The sequence below is a fragment of the Myiozetetes cayanensis genome, unplaced genomic scaffold (assembly GCF_022539395.1).
Source record: "Myiozetetes cayanensis isolate MyiCay16 unplaced genomic scaffold, myiCay2020 scf1, whole genome shotgun sequence".
Taxonomy (NCBI): Eukaryota; Metazoa; Chordata; class Aves; order Passeriformes; family Tyrannidae; genus Myiozetetes; species Myiozetetes cayanensis.
In genome coordinates this window covers 36,807,231-36,835,137 of record NW_026086604.1, presented here as the reverse complement: position 1 = coordinate 36,835,137, position 27,907 = coordinate 36,807,231, and the positions used below count along the sequence as shown (strand labels likewise).

At 40.5% G+C, this 27,907-nt stretch overlaps 1 protein-coding gene across 5 annotated transcripts in view; it reads left to right on the top strand.

Moving 5' to 3' along the window:
- FAM110B (family with sequence similarity 110 member B) overlaps positions 1 to 27,907 on the top strand; it is a 114,710-nt gene that overhangs the window by 70,279 nt on the left and 16,524 nt on the right. For 3 of the 5 annotated variants that reach the window (XM_050318755.1, XM_050318762.1, XM_050318770.1), the window contains one exon: positions 26,518 to 26,584. The gene's annotated coding sequence lies outside the window, so the exon portion shown is untranslated. Of the gene's footprint in view, positions 1 to 9,550; positions 9,584 to 13,680; positions 13,704 to 26,517; positions 26,585 to 27,907 lie in introns of those variants that run through there. The other 2 variants (XM_050318779.1, XM_050318788.1) reach the window with 2 other exon arrangements.

Here is a 27,907-nt window from a genome sequence, read left to right as displayed (position 1 = left end):
TACTTTTTTTCCCCCCCTCTTTTATTTCAACCCAGCAGGAGTCAGAAAAAAGTTCATGTAATCTCAATATTTTTATAATTTTTATAAACAACAAGACCCAGGAATACCCCAAGGAGGTTGTTGCAGCAGGCTTACGATCAAAAAAATATACAATGAGATAGAAATATCTTTTAATAGAAAATATCCAAATACAAGCCTTCAAGCTCTTATTTCAAATACTTGATACTGTTTGAATAAAGACCATTATGGGAAAACTTGCTATGATGGATGTGGCTCCTTGTCCCCGTGGGGTCCTATAGTAGCCCTTGTACGAAGACACTGGTTAGTGAGGGACGGCTCAGTACTGAAAGCACTTATTATCTGGGTGAGAGTTTTCTTTTTGAGATACAAAGGAACTCATACTTTTAACAAATTTGTGTGAATGTAGGACAGATACTCTGGTCTGTTTGGATGACTGTGAAGATGATGTCTTTTGAACACTGAACTTCATATGAGAATGTTTTTAACATGAATATTCTCAGTTTGAAGATTGTCTGATCAAGGATGGCAGGTTGACTTTTAGGGCATCCAGTGCCATTTAGCATGCCCCATGGTAACTGAAACAGCATGATGGGCAGGAACCTGGTGTGTAAGAAGTTCTGAGAGTGAGGTGTCACTGTGTTCGAAGTAATATTGCGACGAGGAAAGAACGTCTCTGTTTGCATGCCTATGAACTCGAACTGCAGATACCTTTACCAGGTCCTAAGAACTAGTTTTTGTTGCTGGTGGTGATGATTCTATTTCTCTTTATGTAGGATCTGTTCCTGCACAATAAACAAAATATATTCTTAATAATTTTTAAAAATCTGTAAGAATAGTAAAAATAATAATAAATAGTTAAAAGAGCAAAACACAAAGAAAAAAATCCAATAAAACCCCAAACCCGAAAAAGCAAGAATTTTTATAACTTGCTTGGTCACTAACTTGATTATAGTGGATGTATAAAAAGTGGTCCATTTTGGTAGTACATTATGTTACCATGGTAACATTGACATACTAATTTAGAAACCCTTCAGGCTGGTTTTGAGAACACGGACATTGCATTAGTATACCAAAATATGAAAAGACTTATTGTCAAAGTAACTGCTAAATGTTTAGGTTTAGCCCATGTAGCTACATGAGGACTTTTTTCCCAAAAATTACTATTAGGATTCACATTGTTTATAGTATTGAAAATATCTGAACCAGAAGCAAGTTAATTTATCTTAGTGGTTGCATTGAGTTTGTTATTAAATCGTTTTGTTTGCTTTTTGGAACTGGACCTTTGGGGTCCCATTGTGAAAGCCAAGTTATGTGCAACTACTTAGTCCCCAGCTACAGGGGGCTGTTATTAGGGGAAGATGCTTCATTCTTTCAATATGTAGACAGTATATTACCCTAAAGTCCTGGATATTGACAGGTTCTGCATCATCTCACTTGTGTCGCAGATTTTACAGTCACAGATTTTTTCCAGTGGCATTGAATTGTATCAGCTGGACCTATATCGGTGAGTTTTACTGCCATTTAATTTCTGCATATTTCAAAAAAAATAGTTCTGTTGAAGGGCTGCATAACTTGTGCCATATGACTTCTCCATTAATCAACAACCAAAAAAAATCACCAGGAGTAAGGAGTGTGCCTGTTACACTTCCTGTCGTAGTTAGCTTCCTATATGGTAGAGTACCTTGTAGCCTCAATTCCTTGGACCTATTCTCGTAAGACCCTGAAAGGCTGCTGTGAGCCCTTGTTTCTGTCTAAAGTTGGCAAGAACTGGAGTTGTGTGGGACTAGCAAGGCATGTGCATGCCTGGGGTGCTCATAAGGTATGGCCTTTTCACCACATCTCATTCAGGAGATTTTTGGCAGCAGTCATTCACTCACAGTAGAAAATAACCACGTGTTTCTGTTGCCTGTCAATATATATGTGTGCACAACTGGATTTGTCACTTCTTTACCTAACTCAGTAAAGTTAAGAAAAACAATCTCAGCATGGGAAATAAGCATTATTTATTAGAGCTCGGTTGAACTAATTCTGCAGTCTAACTAAAGAAAACTTTTGCCTGAAAATAAGTGACAAAAAGATTGGAATATCAAGAAATGCAGTTAAAACTGAGTTGACTGAACAGTAAGCTCTTTGCGGAAGTATATTTAACCAAGTCTGCTTTGTAGTGACTTGGTATACTTCTTGTTTCCTGATAATTTTTTAAATCTTTATGGGGGAGTGGAGGTGGGTTTTTATCTTAATTTTTAAGTGGTACTAAATTGACAGATCTGGAAATCAACAGGTAAGGATTAGATCATAACAACTAGTTTGGCCAAAATTGAGGCAGTTCTAGATCCTGAGCTTTTATTTAAAAAAAAAAATCAAAATAAAAAGTAAAGGGCTTTTTGACCCTTTCTGATCATGAGGATTACTGTTAAACCTGTGAGCAGAATGCAGCTGAAGCACTCAGATTCTCAGGTGTCTCTGTACTAACTAGAGCTCAGAGGCACTTCATGCCCTGTGCAGGCTCAGAGTGTGTTGACTCTGAAGCAGAACAACTGCAACCTATGTCTGAAGGCTGCTGTATCTTCTCATCTGAACATGCAATGAGTCTTCCCATGTGCAGTCCTCCTCTGCAGCTTGAGGGGAGAAAACACCCCAAACCAAAACAATATGATGCTGAGTTCGTGCCAGGATTTCAAGCTTTCCCATCGTAATTAACGCTGGGCAGGTATGAATTTATAAGCAGTAACCAGTGCTGTGAGCAGGGCATGTCATGTGTATGAAATAAAGTAGCTAATACTTACCATTTTTAAAAGAAAAGCTGAACAAAGATAAAGGATATCATCCAGGTTTCTCACAATTAAATGCACTCAGAATTGAACCAGGCTATAAATCGTGTTTCTCCATGTCTTACCCACCTCCTTTTGGGGAAAGGACATTATTTTTAAACTGGATCAATTCTTCATCTTGATTCTGCTGCACCCCTATAAGCGGTTGCACCAGTGTAACCCAAGGGCTCTTTCAGAGGAGAGAGAAAGGTCTTGCTGCCACACGAGCAAAGCCATGTCCCTGCTGGAGTACAGCTTATTCAAGTGCAGAGGATGCCTGCAGCCACCCATCCTCATCACCATGCCTCTTCTTTTGGCAGCCTGACCCTGCCCCAGACACACTAGCTACAGCGTCCTGGTGATGTGCTGCTGGGCCAGAATGGCCTCATTTTAATTCAGAGAGGTAACTGATCAATGCTGGAACAGTACCTAAGGAAGCTGGTCTCAGACTGGGATGGACTCCAGACCAGATCTTGGGGTAAGGTTGCGGCAAACATCCATGGGGACCCTTCCAGGGACCCTTTGATGCTGGACATAGCAAAGAGAGGAGCACTGCTTATCTCATCAGTATGGGTGAAATGTGGGCCATGCCTTAATGGCTGAGTTTGCCTCCTTAAGGCAACGAGGCAGGAGTGAGCCTCAGCCCCTGAGACGGCAGCTGTGGTGTGTTCCAGCCTGGCTGTTCTCCCCCCTTCCCCTGCAGCGTGCTGGCCCACCCAGATGCCATGGCGTGGGGGAGCTCCTGCTGCTGACTTATCCCAGCTGTGCTTCAGCTGCCTGCTGCTCCCTTTCCCCTGCAACAGTAAATAAATATTTAGAGTTTGAATTACATTACCTAGCAAGAACAATTTCCTTTTTTCACTTGCTTTGCTCCTTATAGCTCAGTAATGGCAGCAATGACATTTGGAAGTTATCTTAAAATAAAAAAAACCTTGTGTGTCTGGATTTACCTGTCTGAAATATAGTTTGACAACAAATTGCTTAATTGAAGAATTTGTGTCCTGTCCAAGCACCCTGTTCAGTTTTACCAGTTCCACATCCCTTTGCTACTAAATGTTTTTTCTGGATGTCTTTTGTCTGGAGGCTTTTCTCATCTGTAGTTCCTAGAGAATCAGTGTCTTATAGTTTTTCAAGCTTGAAATAGTTTATGTGATTCTGTGAGCACGTACCCATAATCTAATTGAATTCAGAGGGTTTGGGGATGGGTATGTGTCCTTTTTTTCTCTTGTTTGTGTATTGAGTGGTTGGAGGGGTTTTTTTGTTTGGGTTGTATTTTTGTTTTGGGAGGTTTTTGGGTTTTTGAGGGATTGTCTATTTTGTTTGTTTGTCTTGTTTTGTTTTCTTTAAGTGGAGTATTTGCCTGCCTGCCCATTGAGGAGACTAAGGCATGAAGACAAAGCCGAGGTCTCCCTCCAGCAGAAGCAGCTACCCTCTGCCATGCTGTAGTGTACAGAATGTGAAAGCAGAGGCTGTTTTGCTTCTTTCCATGCCCCAGATCCAAATGCCCACTCCCAGCATCCTGATGCAGGCTGTTTGTGGGCCAGTTTGTGAGCTGCCAGTACAAGACAGCCCTGCCCTCTTCTCATCACTTCACCTCGAAGGGAGACATGGGTGTATAATCACTGGGCTGTTGGGGCTGTCTCTTCCCAAAAAGGTGGGGTGCTCTTACCCACAACCCCTGTGCCAGCACCGTGTTTGGCACTTAAGGTGTGGGTTTTTTGTGGTAATGCAGTACAGACTGGTTTGATTTATAGAAGAATGTCCCAGGCTTCTTTTCCCAGCATGTTGTTTGGATGATTTTTTTGTTGTTGTTGTTGTTGTACTGTATACTCTTTTTCAAAGGCCACATGTTTTCTCCTCACTCAGGGGTTATTTTTATTTGGTTTACCCTAACTTCCCTGAACACCTAAGAAGTCGCTACTGTTGTGCTTTGTGCACCCAGCAATGCTCCCCGCTGGGAGAATGATGGCTTGCAGGGCTGGTCATTCACAATTTTTGTTTCCAGTGCCCCAAGCTCTTATTTACCTATACATTAACATTTACCATCCCTGATGAGACTGGGGTTTGCAGTTGGTGTCAGTGACACAAGTTGCATGTTTTCTAGCAGTCTAGCAAAGGGATAGAAAACAGAGCTATTGTCACAACTGGAATTAACATGCCATATGGTCCCTACATCACCTTTCCCTTCTATATTTATCTACCACAGAAAAATTATTGAAAACAGTCTTCCAAACTCAAGTCTTCAGTACAAACTGTTTCTTTTTCTTCCCTGACTTCCTGCATTTTGTTTGCAGGAGGCACTGTTGTTCTTAGACTAGCAAATAAAAAAAAAAAAGTCCCAGCTGCTAAAAATAACCTAGCTGTAACTCTATAAAAAATTATTTTCTGCAGTTTTACTTTTTAAGCAGCAAAGTTGTTTAGTATTCTCAGTAGATTGACATCTCTATTGTATCTGTTTTTCCCCATACAGCAATATAATCTCTTATCCATGGGTCTGTTAGTGATGTTTTCTCTTCAGTTTGCAGCTTCCCGTTGCTTTATTAAAGAAGTTAAGTCTCAACTTATATAACTTTAATTTTGGGTTGTTGGGGTTTTTTTCTTCAAAATAGGTTATGTTTAATTTCTGCCAGTATTTTACGACTTTCAGTCAAAATAACTTCAGCAAAAGTAATTTGATGGCTAGTGTAATAAAACAGGATTTAACTGTATGTGTTTCTTCAAAAACTTTGTCCTGCTTTGTCTCTCCTAAAGACTTCATTTTTGTCCTTTCTAAACTAAGCTGATGGTATGAAGGGGATTCAGATGCTGTTTGAATAACATTCGAATTATGAAGAGCTGAAAACACATGTCTAGGCAAACATTCAAAGTTCAAAAGAATCTAAAGAGGTCAGAAACATAAAATATAAAACTGTAATTAACTTTACAAAAGTTAATCCCAAAGAAAACTATTGCATGTTATGGAGAGACTTCAAAAAGGGTAGTACCATAAAATACTTGGGAATAATACTAGCAAGGGTCTGAAATACGATGGGAAGGAGCCTTACAGCTGTTGGTTATGTAAAGATGCCCAACTGTGTATACTGCAGAGGGGAGTTGTGGCTCTGAAGGCCTGATTCTGACCCCACTGAGGTTGGATCTCTATTGATGTTGGTTGGCATTGCAACAAACTCTGTCTTTCTCTTTCTTGGATACCTCATATAGACAGACAGTTGTAGATGCTTTATCCCTTTGGAAGAGATCAACAATATTTGAAGGATTTCAGGAAAGGGAAGCACAAATGTGAGAAATAAAATTGAAGGTAAAATGAAATTGAAATACAAAAGAAATTTTTAATAAAGGTGGTGTAACAAGAATTATGAATTAACAGAGAAAAATATAAAAGTACTCATTTTGTAGATGAATAAACCCAGAGAACGGTCTGCTACAGACATTGGGAAAAGGCTCTAGCACTTGTGGTCTCTAGTACTAGATCTTACAAGCCATTAGCTAAGAGATGGTAGAGAATAATCTTCAGTTGTCTGGGTAATGGACTGGAGAAGGGATCAGCTCCTTTTCCTAACGTCTGTAGTTCCTAATTGCTTATTAGAGTTTTATGTGTATGAAAGTTATGGGAAGGCTGTCTTTCTCTGATTTTTCTTGCAGATCCCTCATCAGTGAAAAAAAACCTGTGTCCTATGAATGAACTTTCTTGTTTCTCTAGAAACCCATTAACTAAATTAGACAATATGAACTCTACTTACTGTGACAGATCTGCTTTCTGTTGGCATGATACAGAGATGATACTGGCTTTTCTTCCCTTTATAATTTCATTCTCAGGTCTTTCACGTAACCTATATCCATTTACATGAAGTGTGGGGGCTCTTTTTACCCCAGGTTGGATCTATTCTGACACATCTCCTTATTCTATTTTCTAAAATTGAAAAACAAATAATCATTTAGATTGGAAAGGACATTTAATACCATGAAGTCCAACCCTTAACCTATCACTGCCAAGGCTACCATTAAACCATGTCCCTAAGCACTGTATTTCCACATGTTTGAAGTATCTCCAGGGATGGTGACTCAAGCATTTCTCTGGGCAGCCTGTTCAAGTGCTTTGGGGGAAAACTTTTCCTAATATCCTATCTAAACCACGCTTGGTGTGACTTGAGGCCATTTCCTCTTGTCCTATTGCTTGTTACCTGGGAAAAGAGACCAACACCCACCTCTCTAGAACCTTCTGTCAGGCAGTTGTAGAGAGCAGTAAGGTCCCCTCTGAGCCTCCATTTCTCTAGGCTAAACAATGCCAGTTCCTTCAGCTGCTCCTCACAGGACTTGTGCTTCAGACCTTTCACTAGCTTCGTTGCCCTTCTCTGGACACTCTCCAGCATCTCAAAGTCTTCTTTTGTAGTGAAGCGCCCCAAACTGAGCACAGGACTCGAGATGCAGCCTCACCAGTGCCAAGTACAGCGGTACAAGCATTGTCCTAATCTTGCTGGCCACAGTATTTCTGGTCATGCTCCAGGTAAAACATCTAGTAACACTTAACCAAAACTCATTAAAACAAAGTTGCTTCTCATAGTAGGGCCTGTCCAGATTGATTTTCCCCTTTGTGAATCATTTGCAATGATTCTATGACAAGCCTGGCTGCTCTGTTTTCTAGTGAATATTGAGTAGGTTTTGCTTCTCTGGTGATCTCTCTGTTATCTTTGGCTAAGCCTATAGCCAGTGGGAAAAAAATCCTCCAATGTTACCTTGCTTTGGACTTCCCATGCTGCCTGTGCTTGAGGATGTCCTTAGGGGAGCATTGCAGTTTTGAGCTGATAGGATACAAATTATGGGGCAAGCTAAAATATATTGCTATCCATTAAGCCTTTCCCCTCTGGATTCACATGTAGTTGAACAGTTGTGCACACAATTGTGCAGGAACCATTCTTTATAAACAGACTGTGTTGTGTGAAGTGTATAGTCCCTTTTTTTAAAGAAGTACAGTTTTAAGAACACAAATGTTGAGTCCGACAGCTAGAAAGCAGCTTGAGTAGGTGTGGTTGCAAAGGAGCTGTTGGAGCTTGCCCTGCCTGGGACAGCTTCAGCCACTGAAGGAGGCTGGGTGCTGGGAAGCTCAAGCTCCAGCCCTCCAGGGAATAGCAGAACCTCAAGGGAAGAGAGTCAGGGCTTTCTTCCTTTCACCTTCCACTAACATGGGACCTGGCTGCATTTCTCACCTTCCTGCAGCTACTCAAGAGTTTTACTCTCTTAACTGTGGGAGGGTTGGCTTTGCAGAAAGGTGGGTAGTCTGCTGGTTTGACAGCCTCAGTGCCCCAAGTGCTGTATTTATCACCAGGGAGGTCTGGCCTCAGCGCCGGCTCCCCCCCAGTGTTTGTCAGCGCTGGGTCGAGGTGCCGGCACGGCAGCAAGCAGCCTCCAGCAGAGATAATTCTTATCATGTGTGCTGCTGGCTCAGCTCCGCTTTTCCTCACGTGGTGACAATTTCTGCCTGCCATCGGTTCCCCCCTTGTATCCCCGTCATACAGGCAGCAAACATGGCCAAAGGATGTGTCCTCATGCAGTCTTAGTGTTTGCACCTTCAGTCTCCATCAGCAAACTTTGGGAAAGTGAATTCTTCCCAATCACTTTGACGTTTCCCGACATATTTATCATTAAATGTCTCCTATGCTGACATTGTTCTTTACGTTGCATTGGGACTGTTGTCTCGTTCAACACGCAGGTCAGCAGGAAAACAGTCAAGTGTGGAAAAACACGCTATTGCTGTTCGCTGGGGTCAGAGCGACCTAAATTCGAAATGGTCTGTGCTCCGTGGCTGATCCAGCATCCTCAGGCTGCAGCCTGTCTGTCTGCTGCAGTTACAGACCAAGAACAAATTGTGTTGAGGAGCAAGATTTCCGCCAGTTTAATCTACTAAAATTTGGAGTTTGGAAATCTGGGGCAAAATGGAGGGAAATAGTGAAAGCAAGAGAAAGAAATGCAGAAAAAGAGAAGTTGTAATTGAGAAGTTTGACTGAAGCACAAGATGCATTTTGGTCATATGCTGGAGTGTGTTTCAGTGGTTCAATTTGTTAATTTTCTAGAACAGGCATGAAATTGCTATATTTATGTGTATAAAAATTAATAATAGATTACAAAAGCAACCCATTAGCTTTTTTTGAGTGGGAGGAGAAACGAAGAGCTGCTTGAAGGCAAAACATTTCTAATTGTTTGGGGTTTTTTTTTTCATTTCTTTTTTTTTTCTAAGAAAGCTCCTTTTTCATTGTGTGTTTTGCTGCTACCCACACTGATGCTGGAGGAGAGCATCTGTGCAGTCTGCATTAATCGATTCAGAGGGTGGCCGACTGTGCTCAGTGCTTCCTTCAGGTCACGGCTGCCACAGTTTGCCACTGTCTTTTATGCGTGCATGAGCAGGGACACACATGTCCAAGATGTGGGAGTGCGAGTTTTAGAAGCACTTGGCAACAGCCCCCGCACATGCCGAATGTGATGCCTGCTCACAGAAAAACACAGAACAGAAAAGGCCAGCGAGGTTTTCCTGAGGAATAGTAAGGTGAAGCTTGTAGGAGCATGCCTCACGTTGATTTTGCTGTTAAAAGCAGATAGGGGTTTTTTTTTGTTTCCTTCTAGGCCACAAAATGCTCCCAACTGCTTTCCTGATGCCCAGCGATGGCACCACTACCCCATGGAAGGGATCTTGCCATTCCCGCTTGGACAAGGGACAAACCCTGGGTCAGTGGTGAAGACTCAGGAATATTTTTTGCAAGGTCTGTCTGACTAATCTGGAGAATTTTTGGGGTTTTGAGCACAACAGAAGTGAGGGTTTGGGGTGGGTTCCCTCCCACACCTTTTTTCCTTGATTATGAGACATTTCTGGGTGGTTGTGCTGGTTGAACAATCCAGAGGGAAACAGCAGCATTCCTGCAGGGGCTTGCAAGAATTTATACTGGGTTTTTGCTGACACCTATTTTTATATCAGAGATGGCAAAAACATACTGACATATCTAGTCTATCTGCTTGGGAATACATTTCATTTCCATATGCATCCAGCCTTGCAGAGGGTTTGATAAGTTGGGTTACTTGTTTTAGCTCATCTGCGCTTCTCCCTTCCCTTGGAGCTGATCCAGAAAAATATCTTGAAAGAGAAGGTTTTGTCTGGGGAGAATGAGATTTAATTTGCATTATGAGGAAAATTTGAAAAGTTTTCACAAAATGCGATGACTAGATTTGATATCCTGTAGCTTTTAGTTAGTCTAGAAGAGATATTTTTTTTCTCCTCTCCAAATCCTAGTTATCTGTGGGGATGGTGATCATTATTTTTATTCTTTGGTATTTTGATCTAGGAACTAAATAATTTCTTTAATGAATAGGTTCTCTCTCTGTCTCTGACGGTGTTTCTGACATTTTCCACTTACCCTTATCTCCCCCTGCCATGAGGTAGGTTCTGTTTACTCTGTATAAAATATTTTGCATTATAAACAGTGACATTTTGCTTAGGATTTTCATCCTTCTCTGCGGGAATTGGAAAAGTATGCAGGGTAGGAAAGCAGTGTTTTTTCTGGCATTCAGAATAAAATATATAAATAAATACTATAAACATACATATATACGCATACAAGTAATATGAAAAAAGTCTGTATTTTCAATTAGTGCGTCTGGAGGAGGGCAATCAATGTGACAAAGAGTCTGGAGCACAAGTCTTAGGAGGAGTGGCTGAGGAAGCTGGGGTTGTTTGTCCTGGAGAAAAGAAAGTTCCCCTTCAATAAGGGGACCTTATTGCTCTCTAGAACTACCTGAAAGTGAACTGGGGGTCAGTCTCTTCTCCCAGGTAACAAGTGGTAGGACAAATAAAAATGGCCTCAAGTTGCACCTGGGAAGGTTTAGATTGGGTATCAGGAAAGTCTCTTCACTGCAAGGGTGGTCAAGCACTGGAACAGGCTGCCCAGAGAAGTGATGGAATCACCATCCCTGAAGTGTGGCATGTGGATGTGGCACTTGGGGATACAGCTTAGTATGATGAACATGGTGGTGCTGCATTAACAGTTGGACTCGATGTTCTTAGAGGTCTTTTCTAACCTTAATGATTCTATGATTCTAATTATCTCTTTTCAGCTTCTCAGCTTTCCCCTGGAACATTGAAATTAATGGCAATATTTTGACATTTCAGTTACTCATTTTCTACTATAGCTACTGATGGTATATGAAAGAAGGTAAATGAATTCAAGCAGGGAGAAAAAGCAATTTTATAAGGATTAGTAAGGTAAAGTAAAAAAATATCATGAGTGAAGTTTTAAAGAGGTTTTCACTGGCAGCATGGTGTATATTTGTCTTCCAAAGCATGCATGACATCATGTGAGAAAGGTGCAGTCTGTGACATTGATATAATGCCGTGCTTCACTGTGAAAATGTAGCACTTACAAACTTATTTAGCAGTTCGGGGGAATGCTACCCCAAGTTACTGTTCTTCTATGTACTTAAAGAGAAATGCGTGTAGGTATTTAGGTCTTGCACATTTACTGACATGAATTTTTTCAGAAATAGCAGTAGTTGTTCAACTTTGTGCACTGTGGAAAACAGGTATTTAAATACTCTTCAAACTGGTGATTTTGACAGACTTTTCTTGTAGGTTGTTACCTCCTGTACATTTTAAAATATGAAGCTTAAAACCCTGATTTTTTGATTTACCTGCTCATTCCTAGTTTGTCTTATCCTTTTGCTTTTATCAATATATTTTAATTCAGAACTTGTAGTGAAATTCAGGCTTTCGGAAAAGTTCATAAAATCAGCAATTTAGCGTATGGTTTGTCACTTTGACTTTTATAACAGCTGTAAGAAAATAATAAAATATTTACAGCATAAGGGCAGGCACTTTTTGTGATAGCCCCTTTTCATGTAAGATTACAGCTAAAAAGGGGCAAAGTGCTAAGTTTCCTAATTCACTGAAGTTTGACACTTTTAAAGTTTGTGTTATAACAGCACTTCATAGGCTATAGATGGGGCTGTTTCAAGTTCTGTTGTAAATCTGACTTTACAAGGCTCTAATGTTCTGTAGGCTAATAAAAATCACTCTAGGATTGAATGTATGAAATAAAAAATTTGGTGGTTTTAATATATTTTTATGGTCAGGGTATTTTGTCATCTCAGATGTTTTTTCACCAAAATTGCATTGCTCTTGAATTTTGTAATAGATCTTAAAGCTTACCTTCATGTCTGAGGGGGGAGGGGGAAGAAAGAAAGGAAAAAAGAATAAGGCATCCCAGATATAGAAGTTTTGTGTCTGCACAGTGAAGTTTAAGGTATCAACATGAGCTTTTGGCACTGGAGAAAAGGGCGTAAATATTGAGCATGAAGTGTAGTGTAATAATAAGTGATAACGTTTTCACAGGGTTAAAGTATAAGCCTTCCATGAGCTACAGAGGATAAGCCGTAAGCCCCAGAAAGTTGGCTTTTCTGGAAGACTGCCCCTGTGCACTGCACATTTCTCCTTGTTTGAAATGCCTGGGGTTAAGTAGGAGAGGAAATTGTCTGACCTGGAATTTTGAGGCTTCATGTACTTTTTGCATAGTATCATTTGAAGGATTCACCTGCTTGGCAACAAAATTCAGACAGTTTGGAAGCATGATCTAAAATGTACATCATGATTCCACGTGAGCAGCCCTCAGTCAGCGCTGCACTTTGCTGGGTAGGTGATCATGGTGCAAGGCAGTGCAGGGCTGCCGTAACCTTCCCAGAAACCTTGCTCCCTTCTCTTTGCAGTAGTGATGTGAGAACAGTGAAAACTTAGGCTCAGGAATACTGTATTAACATTTCTTTCAATCCCCATGCTACTTTGTAATTTATGCTAGTTGTGTTTAGTTTCTGGCTACCTTGCCTGATCTGGAAAGAGTGGAATATCACACACAAGGGTTTAACACCAGCCCACCTGTGACCTGCAAGGCTTTTAATGGCCTTGTCAGCAGAAAGGAAATCCATTCAAGAGCAATAAATATAAGGGCAGGAAGGACTCTGGAGCAAAGACCTACAAATTTCTCTCAGCTATTCTCCTTCCCCTGTGTCTGTGGGCCTGAAGTCACATTAGTTTACTGAGTGAGGTGTAATAAGCTTACAGAGGGTCACGGTTGGTGGCAGTAAATACTATCCTCCTTTACCAGGTTGTGTCCTGAGCTGCTGTTCTAGGCTGTTTCCTTGCGCAGGGCACATGGGGTATTTTGCTGTTGGGTGAAGAAGAGAGAGCTGAGGAAGCTGTTGACTGTGCCCACCACATAAACTATGCTGTGCAGACCCAAGGGAACCCCTGCAGTCATAAAACCTGTGGCACACAATGCACATTTTGAACAAGGGCACACTGGTTTTTGTGTCTAATTCAGCCACTGGGAGGGACCCTGCAGGCTGGGCTGGGCTCGTTTGGGCTGGCAATCAGGCTTGCATTGCACAGGTGCACGAGAGACCTGCCCAGAGAAGAAGGGGAAATCAGCATAGAATAAAAGCAGCTCCAAAGGACAGGTATTGCCTTCATTCTGGGTATTTAAGAAGCTGTGGTCCACAGCTTTCCTTACAGTTAGGCAAGAAGGTCACTTTTCTTTCCATTAGGCACTGTTGTTTCAAGATAGGGAGGGAGGAATTGAAAACTAAGGGGACTTCTGAAACTAAGTCCCTTTTAGATATCATCTGTGGTAAAAAAAACAAAGGCTTTTTTATTAGTGTACTTTTTCATATAGCTAGACCTTCACTTGAGCATTTCTGTATGCTGTATTGTTTGTGTTTTCTTACTTGAGCTTAAACTGCTAGGGCAACTGGAGGCTTCTTTTCCCTAGCTGTGGTCTGTGAGGAATTACTGGACCAGAAGAGAAGTTCTCCCAAGAAGGAAGACAAGGACAAGAGTTTCAGGTGAGCACATCAGCCTAAAGGAAGGGCATTAAGATATGTTTGGTGGTATGAACACTTTATTTGCCTCAATTTGCATCCTTTGAATATTGTACTGAAGTCATGCTCTGTCAGGCAGGACAGTTGTTCAAGTGCCCAGTGTTGTGAGCATGCATGATAGGAAAATCCTTTTATAATGACAACACCTGGTTGGAGTATATCTGATTGTGTGTTAGATGCCTTAGACATAGGAGGTTTTGTTTTAGGAAGTGTAAAATAATGTGCCTGCAGGCAGCTGTGCAGCTTTGGTGTGAGGAGGACTGTGGAGGATAGTTTCAGAGGTGTAATACAAAAAAAAAAGCTTGCTCATTTTAACCCTCTGTGCCCTCTGTAGTTTCATTTCAAAGTAAGCAAACTCTTACTTGATGCAGTTTCTATTCCTAGGAGGGTTTAGTTCAGGGGCAGAAACACAGACAAGTTTGAACACAGATCAGTTGTTTGCTTTGGTTTTATGTTCGCTGGTATCAGCAGTGCATGGTGAATTGGCAGCACAGCAAGTCCTGTGATAAGAGCGAATGTCTGGGCAGTAGGCTCTCCCCATGCTCCAACTTGAAATCTTCTGGATGTCTTCTGCTGTGAATGAGGTTGAATGTAATTGGGGGGGGTATATTATTACATATAGTGAGAAAGCATCTGAGTGATTATTCTTGAGAGGTGCTGTTCTTATTTGAAGGGAAAGGAGGGGAGTGGAAACTTCTCTATGTTGGCATTGTGATGCAAAGTGACTGCTTGTGGGTACCGTCTCTGCTTGTGTTATGAAGGCCACTGAATAAAGCCATGTTTGGGCACATACATTTTTAGTGGCATGACCCTTTTGGGATGGCTCTGTTTACTCCTCTACTTCCAGATCAGAAAATAGGAGTAGTCTTACTAAGCCTTTTGTCACATGTTTGTTGAGGCTGTAGAAGCACACAGCAAGGGTTGCTTTTGCATTGTGTAGAAAGTGAGTTCTTCCTTGGAGATCTGCTTATTTTTACTTTTGGGGGTGTGTGGGTTTAACTAAAGAACACGTGTTCACACAGTTGTGCCATGTAAATCAATGTGAGGTTACTCAGTGTGTATTCAGTGCTGCAAGCCCACAGCGACTGCAACAGAACATTTTATTGTCTGAAGACAATGCTAATAATGGCAGTATTAAAACAGCATTGTAATTTCACAAGACAATATTCTGTTCCCAGAACTGCAAAATGACAAAGCTATTTGCCATTGTCAGACAGGGGAACAGGAGGTGACCTGCAGTGCAAACAGCACCCTCCACTTCTGCTGGGCTGGGCTGGGGTGCCCTACCCCTCTCTGCTCCTGCTTTCTGGGACCTGCTCCAGAGTTTGTCACAGCAGCAAGCACCTTTGCAAAGCGAACACTCCAGCAGTCGGCTGTGCTGGGAGCTGTTGTCACACAGCCACTTCCCAGAGTGATCCTACTCTAAGCTGCTTTCGTCCACCAGCACCCTGGCCAGCTGAAACGGCTGGAAGGGCATGTTCTGCTTCTGGCTGCCCCTCACCTTATGGCTACTGCAGTGCTTGGCCCCACCAGGTATGCAGTTGGCTGAAGGAGAATTCAGTATAGGTGTAGTCTTTTGCAGTTAATACATTGCAGATTCCATAGGATTCCCATAAGTTATAAAACAGCAGTTCAGAAGTGAAGAGTTTTACATTGGTCATGCTCTTCTTTACCATGAACTTTGATGATGGGATTGTGGGATGAAAGCGGTGTGGCTGTGGTGACTAGTGAAGGGCAGCTATGCTGTCTTTGTAACTGAGGTATAGCTTATAAGTGCAAATAAGTTGTCACTAAGAAATTAATAAACATTACCTATGTGTTATTAATCCTTAGCACTACCTCTTACTGTGTAAAAACAATAAGTTCCTTATCAGAAGAGTTGTTAATAATGCTTGGATCCTGAAAAGGGGAAGTGGTGGGAGCTATAAAGATTTATTCTTTCATAGGAAATATTAAAAATAAAACATTTCCACCCTCTTAAATGCTCCTTTTCAGTGGGTTCCTGGTATACTGATGTAATAGTCACACTGAATAATGACAGTGTGGACAACATGATGAGAAAATGAGCCAAAGAAGAGATTGTTGGCAGTGTGCAGACACTGGTTAGAAATCTCGCCAACCTTAAACCACATTTGTAGTACCATGGCTTACATCCAGTGTGGATATCATCTGCAGTATGAAGCCATTTGGAGGTTCATCAATGAGCACATGGGCATTAACATTGCAAAGTTTGCTTCTATGCATTAGTAATTAGCAGGTAAAACAGCTGTGAATCCAGACCCTGAGATCTTGCACTGAATATCTCTTAAGATGCGAAGCCCCTGAGGACTTGCTTCTTTAGTGACTCCCAGGAGCCATGTGACAAAGTACTAGAGGGTTGTGCTTCAGTAGCTTCATTTTGGAGTTGTACTCCTCTCTTAAAATGGATGTTTTTAAAATGTAGTTTGTGTTTGGTTGGGATACTGAAAAGAAAGAGCTGATTTAAGGAAAATTGAATCAGGGGAGAGTGTTGCATGTTTTACAGTGTTGAGATTCCAGGCATCTTTGCTGTGAAAAATGGGAGTTTAATTGCCCAGTTTCTGTGTGGGTTTGCTGAGTTGCTTTAGTTTGTTTGTTCTCTGCCAGTTTCTAATAATGCATTATTTGTTTTCACTAAACAGAAAAAATTAATTTGGTGATCTCTGTTGCTTAGTGTCTGCTGGGAAAACTGCTACCGAATTGTATCACTGCAAATATTTGCACGTTCTTGCTTAAACTGTCGGTAGAAACATTGGGGAGAGCCAAACAGTTAGTCTAACTCAAGATTGCTTACATATCCTCTGTTTTCTTTTGATGAAATCATTGCACAGTTCTACCTCATCATGTTCTTCCATGAGCCACAAGGAGCAGATCACATCATTAGTATTGAGCTGGCTAGTTCAGTCAATGTGATATGCACCACAGAACTTTATGGGATACCCTTGGCAATTTACTTCCCTAGTATGTGTTTTATGGCATGAGAACATCTTTGTTCCTAAATAGCAGTATTTGTTATTCCCATCCCTTGGTTGTGTCTCCTCTGTGTGCCCCTGCATACCTGTATCTTGAGTACAGTGTATTTGAGGCCTGTGTTCAGTATTACAGCATGCCAGCCAGGCTTGCATAGAATGACACAGCCCATCAGCCCTTGTTTATCCCCTACTGACAGTGAAACACTGGCATTAGCAGCTTTTTGTCTTCTCATCTCTTTCCTGAACTGATTCTGTAATACTCTACACAAAGCAATCCTGCAAAGTGCTGTCTCTTAACCCAGTGTCCTGATGAATATGTTACAGGTGCCTACTGCTAAAAAGGAGAGATCTTGCTTTTCTTTGTCTAGGTAGTTCTTGTTCTCCTCCTCCTGTTTTCTTGATTTCCTCATCATCCTGTTTTGTGTGCTGTTGACAAGTAAATCACCGAGAGATAGAAAAAGCAGAAGAACCAAGGAGGTGCCTGGTGCATACTGCAAAGCAAATATCTCAGTCTTTCAAGAATGGAAAAAAAGGAGAGATAGAAAGAGGTCAATATATATGGTGATGAATTTAAACATGTACTTATTTATTACTCTGCCTTCCACGTCTGGATCATCTGCTGCTGAAGATAGTGTGAGGCAAAGAGACACTGACTTTTGGCACCACTGAGGAAGAGGTAGCAAGATGAGATCAGAGAATCAAACAGTTGGAGGGGACTTCCAGAGGTCAGTTAGTTCACCCTGCTGACCAGACTGGGTCACGTGTGATCAGGTTGCTCAGGGCCATGAGCAGGACAGTTTGAGCATCTCCAAGGATGAAGGTCCAGCAGACCCTCTGTTTCAGTGTTCACCTCCCTGATAATAAAAAGACTTTTATCTGTATAAGACCTGAATATCCCATGTTGCAGCTCTGGCTGATGGCTCCCTTCTCTCTCTGTGCACCTTCGCAGACCGTCTGTGTTCCCTCCTGTCAGGCAGTAGCAGACAGTGAGTAGGTCTCCCTGTAGACTTCTCTTTTCAGGGCTGATCAAACACAGTGCTCTCACCCTCTCCTTCTGTGCTCTGGCCCCACAACTGGCTCTGGTGGGTCAGCATGGGTCTGGCACTGGGCAACCTATGCCGCTCCAGGCAGTGTGTCTACAGGACAAACTCTTTCCTGTGCTGCATCCCAGACAGACCCCTGAGACTGCTTCCTCTTTTCATGTCAACTGATCTTAAGCTCTCACTTTTCCAACCTTTTTGTGCAACGTCTCCAAAAAAGTAACATTTTCAACGACTTGCATATAGCATGATGTCACACCAAAATCTATGTGTAATAATGGGAAAAAAAAAACAAACAACAAATAACTGTTAATTCTTAACTCCCATTACTTTTATCTGTTGTGTTGTTCATTTTTACAACTGTCTCCATCCAGCAGGTCTCGATCCTGACTTTTTTCTTGAAGAATTTAAAATGTGTTGTCTGGAGTAAAATTAAATATTTTGCAGTCAGATGCAAACATCCAACCCAAAAAGGTGAATGCTACTCCAGGTCCAGATTCATTGTGTAAATCGTGTTCTGTTAGCAATTGAAGTGGAAAAATGGCTCTTAAATATTTTTTTTCTGCTGCTTCCCTAATTTTTTGTATTAGGTTGCCCCTGGTATTTCAAGAGCCTGTATACAGATACTGTATACTCTTAGAGTAAATACAAACACAGTTTAGCAGGGCAAAGCACAGTTGGAGACTGGCTCAGTGCCCGGAGCCTGCTTTTAACCTCTGCAAAGGCCCTTCTCTTTCTCAGCAATGCTTAGTGTGGTGTAGATATTCCACATCTTCTTACTAGGGGAGAAAAAAGAAAATCTCAGGATAGAATTTCTGAATCTTAGTGAATCAGATGTAACAAGTACTGACCTGAAAGAAGGCACCAGATTATAAAAATCCTAAGAAATAGGATAAGGCATACTGTAAACATCCAGGTTAATGAGCAGAGAGCAACGGCACTTGATGAATTTCTCATGTAATTTTCGAAGATATCCATTATATCCCAGCTGAAAATTCACACACAGTTTTTCTGTGTATGTATTCTAAAAGCATTATGGTTTTCAGAATATGCAGCATGAAACAATAGATTTTTAACTCTTTTTTTCTTTATGTGCTGACCATTAAGTATTGTCTAATGTATGTAGGAATTCTATGTGGCTAATTTAGACTTTGGACAGTACATTGTCTTCTTACAGGTATATTTGAGAATTCCCATAGAGTAATCCACACACTCATCAAAGAACTATTGACTGTAAGTTAAAGCAAAGAGTATGTCAAGAGATTCACTCCTTGATTTTATGTTGTTATTTCTCACTGGCTGAAGAAATTGGATGTGTCTCTCCATCCATAAAATAAAGTAATCCCGACACAATATTGAACCACTCTTGAAGAGCTGTTGCTTATAGCATGATGCTCCTCTTGGAACTTGACATAATGTGCATCCCTTTACAAGGTGCATGAATAAAATATTAGAAAGGTAGAGTTTGTGACCTAGTTAGAAGTTATGTGCATGATCTCTTCTCCTTGGCTGAACTGAGGAAACAACTAGAGTGGGAGATATCTTTATATACAACAAACCTTGTCTTAATTTTTGGTTTGGTTTCTTTTAACGAAAGGGTCATTTATGAGTGTGTGCTCTTTTGATTTGGGACTGAACATAAAATAGCTAGACATCAGAAAACTTAGTATGCACAGTGAAATTTAATTAGATAACAGCGTAAAAATTAAAGATTGTTTGGTAGAGAGGAAGCAAGAATCCCCTTTTGGTACTAGAAGCACATATGTAGCTAAGTCCTATTTTCATCTCCTCCTCTTCACCAAGAGATGTTAGTAATAGGCATGTATGATCTGCTACCAAGGGTAATGGGCCAGGGATATAAGGAGGAGTGGACTACATTCCTTCATCTTGCATGGTGCCTTCTTCATGTAGCAAAGGTGCAAGGGATATAAGGAGGAGTGGACTACATTCCTTCATCTTGCATGGTGCCTTCTTCATGTAGCAAAGGTGCAAGAAGTCTAATTTTTTTAAAGGCAGTCTTTAACTTTGTGCATTCCAGTTTAAATTGCTAAATTAAGTTTAACTTTAAGGTGCTAAGTACCTCTTGAAAGTATGCTCGGAATCTCTGAATTTAGCCTTGGTGAACTATTCCCATGAAAAATAGAAGCCTAACTTTTTATAGGCCTGAATTAATCTTTCTCTTTTTTTGGTAAAAATTATGCAAAAGTATATCTGTTTATAAAAATACTTTTATATCTATAATATATAGGGTAACTGTTGGGAAAGGTAATAAGCGTCAGATGTGCTCCAGTTACACTGCTCCAACTTAAGCTATTTATTTCAAAAATTACTTTTCTTTTGTAGTATATTAGGCGAAGCTGAATATAATTACACGTGTTCAAACGTGTTCAATGTTAACTCTCAGAATGAGAGGTTACCTGCAAATTTTTGTGGTTCTTAATAATTGTGAGACTCAAAAAAAAAAAAAAAAAACCAGCACACATCAACAACAAAACAAACAAACAAAAAACCCCCAAACAAAAACCAAAAAGAAAGCAAATAAAAAAAAAAAACACACACCAAAAAAAGCCAATAATGACAACAAAAAAGGACAACTATGCAAATGGAGAAGTAGAGGATTCCATTATGGAAAACACCAGATACACATTTTGAGCGAGATAAGACACTGACACATCCAGATGTGAGTATTTCATATAAACCATCAAACCTTTAAAGTCATCTTTTGCTGGCAGTACCAAAGTCAGCAAAATCTTCCCGTGTTTCATGCAGGCAAAATTCAGTGATGAATTGAACTTCATTAACTTAAACATTTTCCATTTCTCTTCTGTGGCTCTGTCTTGGTTGCTTGGTTTTTGTTTCATTTTGTTTTCCTCCTCTATTATGTTGATTTTTTTGGTTTTGTTTTCAAAAAAGCAGTGAGATTCATATTTTTATGAAGAAAGAGGTGCTTGGGAGGCACTTAACACAGTTTTTGTTTTCAGTTATGGCAAACATATTGTAAGTAACCTAGTCTGTGTTGCGCAACTTGTGGTTCCAAACTCCTACTGTATTACATGCACTGTGTACTCCTCAGCAGAGCACAAGCAGCAGCTTCGAGCTTCCTCTCCTCTCCTCTCATTTAGAGGCTGGTCAGCTTGGACACTCAGCATTCCTCTCTGTGTGTCTGCACGTGTCAGTGTGTGGTCTCCTAATTAAGATTTGTTGTCATCCAAATAGTTCAAATAAAGTTTCATGTGTGGTTGTCACTTTTCCAGTTGTGGTATTTTTATGATTTTAATGTTCAAGGACAACGCTTCTCTGAACATGCATGAAGGCAAAAACAGATCAGCCATGGAAAGTATATTTAGGTATAAATATTTTAGCTTTTCATAAGGAGGACAGACTGCAAGATGCTTTTAGTTGGCATGATGTTGTCTTCCTGAAAATTGTTTTATAATAATTTTGTTCCATTTTTTCTTTCATTTCAGTTTCCATCAGCAAGGGGAAACAGTCTTTGCTTTAATTATTCTTCATTAAGATTCATATCTCTGAGTTTAAACTGAGATAAGCTTTGGCAATTCTCAGGTTGTGGATGTCTAAAGAGAAGCGAGGTTCTGGCTCAAGAAGCAAACTCCCTGTTTTCCAGTAAGTAAAAATAGGAAGAATCAACTACACTCCCTGAATCCTCACCATGGTGCCTGTGTGCTTACCCCAGGCACGGGGCTCACCATGCTTCTGAGTTAAGAGATGCTTAAGAAGATATGTCCTTGACAATGCCTTTGAGAATTTGTTATGAGATACGTCCCTCTGCTGATGGTATCCAGGAGGGATAGATGTCTCTTTCATTCTTCAGACATATCTCAAAGAAGAAGTCCAGATGTCAGACTGGCCTCTTTCTCCGTTTTAAAATCCTCACTGGGATCTTGCTTACGTGGGCAAACACGTTGGTCATACCTTCCTCTGAGATTTTGAAGTTTTGAATATGCAGTGTCAGTCACAAGACTCAGAGGTTTGTTTTTCTTGTAGCATGGTGCTTTTTATTGTAAGGATATTGAGGTGACAAGGGACCAGCTAAAGGGACTACGTATTATGTGTGTTCCACTTGCATGTCAATGACTCTTAGTTCTAAAGGTCTCAACCCCAGTATTAAGATATTACTTAAAGAGTCTTCTAAACGTGTCGTGCTACTAGAATGTTCTGGCACCACAGATGGAAGGAGAACTTCTGTCCTGACAGAACCCAGCCTGCATGTGCATGTCTTCAAGTCAGTCAGTCTTGAAAAGGAGCCATCACTCCTTCCTGAACAATTTGCATATCCTTTTGCTTGCCAAATGGTTAAAAAAAAAAAAAAATCTAAAAATGGTAGAAATGTTTAGATTTTATCTAGCTACAAACCTAATTTTAAGATACCCAGAACTCATAGTGGTTTTTAAAGTTTTTCACTTGACCTTGATTTCAGCAGCAGATAAAGAGAGACTGTTGAGATTAGGATAATAAGCTATTGCAGTGTGCCATCTGCCCAGCCATTGTGGGGTGTTTTTCTAGGCATTCCAGAAAGATTTTTTTGAGAGAAATTTGAATGAGTGTGTGATTTTATAGAGAAAAAAGCTAAAGAGAAATGTCAGTTCAGAGGAGAATGTGGTAGTTCCTGCCTATATAATTGGTTCATTTGAAAAATATTGAAGAAGTTAATATTTTTTAGTCTGTGTCTAGTCCAGAGTTTCTTATCTTGATTTAGGTGCTTCCTGTCCTGGTGTTAGGCATTTTTACCCTTACAGAGGAGATTAAAACTTTTAGCTGAAGCTCAAGTAGTAAACCAGTTCAGTGTCATGAATTTTTGTGATTTTTATAAGTCTGACATCAGCTGTCCTTCTGTTTTAGATCTCAGATGGTTGAAAGTATTTTTTATTTTTCTATCTATTTATTTCCTCTTTCTCTTTTTGGTGTGGTTTTTTTTTTCATTTTTCCCCCTAGAGAATTGAGAAGATAAGGACAGTTGCTTTAATTATTCATTATTAGGCCAGAATTCAGTTGTATCCTATTCACCTGTCTAGTAGGAGCCAGTGACCAGTTCTTTGCATAGATCTCAGCTACCAGGTCTTTGGCACTATATCAACATGTCTGCTACTGATTTTTAAGAGGAGAACTGTGGGAACACTTATTGTTCCTAAAAGAAAGTACTGTGGAAGCCAGTCTTTCCTGTTGAAGTGAGGCAGGTTGGATGGAGCTCTGAGCGTCCTGATCTAGTAGAAGGTGTCCCTGTCCATGGTAGAATGGTTGCAACTAGGTGAACTTAAGGGTCCCTTCCAACCCAAACTGTTCTGTGTTTCTGTGATATGAATCTGCTAGCACTGGCCCTGTTAAGTTATTTAAAGGGAAAAAAAGATCTAAGAAAGAGTGGCAGTGAGAAATAAATGGAGTGGTAACTGTGCACAGCTGTCAATGCACACCATGGCAGCCATGCTGATAGGGGTGCCCCACTGTGCCCTGCCTGCAGGGAGCAGGTCTGTCCATCACCAGAAAGAAGCACTGAACTCTTGGTGATCGTATGCGCGAGCAAACGTTTTCAAACTCTTCTCTGCATACAGTATGAAACTGTAGGGCAACATACCTTGCTGTTTTTTCAGCTGAATCATACATCTGCAGGAGAAATGAAATCCTGGACCCCCAGGTCCAGGAAGAAGTTCAAGAAAGACTTAAAAGGTACCAAAAACTCAACTCTATTAGTTGTCAGACATAAGTTCTCTTGCCTTCTTGGAGGCCAGGCATTTGGTAGTGGTTTATCATAAGTATGTTGGTTCTTCCAGTGCAAGGTTGGCCACGTATTGTACTAGAAATTCCACAGAAGGAGTGGGACAAGCAAAGCCTGCTTATTTATCATCTTCCTTTCGTCTTTTCTTGGAGAAAAACAAACATGAATAACTTGGTTCTGACCTTTCTGGCCAGATGCTCTGTATCAGGACTGGGCCATACAGGGAGATAGCTGGGAGAATCAAAATTTTGTACAGAGGTCTGGCATGGTGCTTGCAAAACGGACAAGGTTTTCTAAAGACATTAGAATTATACTGACGTGAGTAATTAGAACTTGAGAAATATTTATATGATACCTCTTATGCTAAACAGTATATTAAATTGGGAAAGGAGGATTTGGTGCCTTTAGTTATGCTGATAAGTCATTCCTCATATTTACCACTGAAATTTATGCTACATTCTTCTTTTTCTCTACTTTTTCTTGCAATTGCATGTTTATGTTTAAAAATAGTCACTGTAGTGTATTTGGTCCCTCCCAGCTGTGTCAAGTGTTGTGTTGATTAGGAAGTTTCTCTGAAATGTGTTGCTGAAGGGCACTATCTTGGACTGATAAAGTGCTACTGGAGATTTATTACCAGAACAGTTCATCCGCTCAAAATGGTGCAATTAATACATGGTTCTGCCACGGGCTGTTCATCCTGCAGCTACAAAATCCAGTGCTGCCTGTCCAAGGATTTGCTCTCCCGTCGGTGGAGACGTGAGTCCTCGCAGAGGGTTGTCCACAGTGGTGCTTCGTGGTCCCATGTAGGAGATGCATAATCCCGAGAATATTGTGCTGTCATGCTGAAGAACTTCCGTAGTACTTGCTCTGACCCCACATTACTCTATAAGCCTTGTCCATTTACAGTTTTGTCAGTGCACACTCCCTTTGCAGGTGCTAAATGACATTGTTTGTGTTTTGTTCTGTTACATGAATGGTGAACCCAGTCATGCACTGAAAAGCTCCACAGAACATTAATCTGTTTGAGTTTTGTTTCTGTATATCTTCTTTAGTCATTTCTGTCCCGGGTCCGGATCCAAGCTCAGTGAAGCCCGTGTCGTGTGTCTCTTCCTGGTGATTTCCCACTTTAATGGATACTCTCTCAGGATATCTTTGAGACCTGAAGCAGTATGTTTATTGTGGAACCAGAGGATTGTGGCAGAACACTGTACCAGAGCTACTCCAGGATTAATACTTTCACTTTTGTTACTATGACCTTTTTCTAACACTTAGAAGATTCAATAGGCTATACATTTTTAACATAGTATGCACTGGTGTTCACTAGACAATAACTATATAGTTCACACTGACAGTCATACCATAAATGTGTCTATTTGAATTACTAGTATTGGACTAAGCCACATGTATGTGACTTTTTATGCCTGCGTACTTGTATCAGTAAAAAATAAAACTGTATTCTTGTTGGTATGGGAAGTAGAAAACTTTCTGGTGCGTGCCCTTATGTGCTGTCTGTGTTCTGGAGCTCTCTTAAAAACCTGGTGAGTTTTCCTCAGCTTGGCATTTCTGCCCTTCTGCTGGCTGTTACCAGCCTCACAGCAGAGAGGAAAACTGCTTCTTCCCTCCCTCCTTTTTGCACATAAAAAGATGTGTAGAAAGGCTGCATTCTGCAGCAGAGTTGTTTTCCTCCCAAGTGAATATACTGATTTATTTTTACGATTATTTTTAGCAGGTGACACGAAATACAAAGGTTTGGATTTTTTTTTCTGTGTGGAGTTTAATATCTGGTTGAAATATCCAAAAAGGAGCTAATAATTTTGGAGAGAAAAAGGAGAAGGTATTGCGTATGAAATGAAAGATGTATTGATTGGCAAGGAGTATTGTTTTGTAAATACAATACTGCCATGTTTTTAAAAAGCATTGTCTAAAATAAGTGCTTTAGAAAAGGCGAAGAGGACTAAGAAAAAAGAAAGCAAAATTTGTACTTTTTCAGTAGTTTTGTGCCACCAGTTGAACACAATGGTTCTCCCATTAATATAATAATCACTTCAAATAGATGGTCCTGTGCAGGGCTCAGAGTTCAATTTGATGATCCTTGTGAGTCCTTCCAACTCAGCTGATTCTGTGATTCTGTGAAAAGTGAATAAGCAATTCTGGGTAGATCTATAAAAATTAGGTTGTAGGTTGTCATTATTTTGGAATATATCCTGTCACCGCTCCCAGCAGGGAGGTGTGGAAGGTTTTTTTAAGCATATAAATATTTTGCTCTTTGACCTTAACTCTGAATGTGGGAAAACAGATCATCACTGTAGATTCCATATTTTGATATGGAATTGATATATTTTGATATGAAATCAACTAGCAGCTGCCCTGAAATAACACTAACATTTACATGATAATATTTTCTCTCAGTTACTTGCAAAGTAGCTGACACTGATTCCATGGCCTACTAAAGCTGTGTAATAAAAATAGAGTGGTGGTTTTTTTTCTTTGCAGTATTTTCTTTCTTCTTCATTTGAAAATAGCGAAAAACGAAACAAAATTTTTGTTTATCTGTAGCAATAACTTAAAATACACAATTTTGTGTTGTCTTGCATCAGTGAATTAAAAATTACATTTAGACATTTGGCCCTGTTTGCATTTATACATTGATCCACAGCGTGGATGCATTTCATCTCACACCTCAGATACTGTCGTATGTGAGCTTGTGTTCTGAGACATCCCAAATGACTTTTTAATTAGTTGTTATTATTACACAGCTCATAGATTTTTTTCCAGTGCACAGCCATGTTGGTTTCATCACTTATCTCATCTCTCATGTGAAATAATCCTGATTGCTGTTGTGACTGCCTTGCACTTCTTACCCTCACTTCTGCTGGCACGGACCAACCTTGCTGTCCGGTTTCTATTACCTTCAGCATCACAACCACACTGACCTGTGTGCACCTGCAGTGTTGCTGTTATGTTGTGTTTTGGGTTTTTTTAATGCCTTTTTTCATATTTTGTTTTCTTTTTTTCAGAATTCCCTGGAACATTACATTCTCCTGTTCAGAGCTTGGACAAGAGTTTGGCATTCCACTTTTGCAGGTACCTTTTTGAATTAAAATGGGCACTTTTTCCCAGGGGTTGATGAAAGGAGGGCAATTCCAGAAGGACTTTACCGTGTCCTCTTCTGCTGTCTGGGGAGGTATGTTCTGTTCATTAGCTGCAAATACATAGCTCAGTACTGTTTCAGAAAGATTGAGGCTTGGTCTTGCTGGCCTCAGTCATGCAGCAACATATGTGTCAATGTTGCAGAATCCTTTTTGGAAGTACTCCAGTAGTTCCAGGCTTTTTCTCAGCTTCTATTCCCAACCTGTACTTTGGTTACAGTTGTACCATTCAGTAGGTTGTGTTAGGTTTTTACAATGGAGACCTCCACTGCAAGTGAACACTTCTAGCCTTAGTCCTCCAGAGCTGTTACTTATTCCTGTTATCTGAATCCTTTTTGGAAGTATTCCAGTAGTCCCAAGCTTTTTCCCATCCTTTATTCCCAACCTGTACTTTGGTTACAAATTTTCCATTCAGTAGATTGCATCAGCTTTTTATACAGGAGACCTTCACTGCAAGCGAGCACTTGCAGCCTTAGTGCTTCAAACCTTTCTGTTACTTATTTGGTTATTATCACAGAATGGGTAAGGTTGGAAGGAACCACAGTGGGCCTTTAGAGAACCCATGCTGACTTGCTGACTACTCCTGATCACCTTCTTGTCATCCATGTGGATAGAGATGGCCTCCAGAATGAGGCACTTCATCACCTTTCGGGGGATGAAGGTGAGGCTGACTGGCTGGTAGTTTCCTGTGTCCTCTCTCCTGCCCTTTTTGAAGGCTGGATTGCTTTCTTCCAGTCCTCAGGTAGAAGTCCATCCAGAACATGCTGAGCTTGATCTGAAGGTCTGAGCAGGAGGTGAGCATTACAGCTTAAAATCTTATTCATCCCTAAAGCTCCTAAACAAAAGCGGGAAATCCAGTATCTCATCCAGTGGAAAGTAGATGTATTTACCAAGGATGTATTTACTCATCCTTGGTAAATACAAGGAAACCAGCTGAAACCCAGAAGGGCAGGAGGACAGTACTCAGCTGTACACGTGGCATTTTGTACCAATGGTTGTACAATTCTTGAAAGACTAATAGGGCACTTCTGGTATTTCACTGTAGCAAAGAGGAAAAATCAGCAATCAATGTCTTATGTGTCATGTGTCAAATCAGCAACACACTTCACTAATATTTAGTTTTAATTCCACTCAGTAGAAAGCATTTCATGTTCATCTGTTTCCAATCACCGTATTTGGCTCAAGAACATAAATTTGCATCGTGTGGGGTCTTAATAATTATTGCTGCTGTTTTATTTAAAGACAAAAATGTTAAATC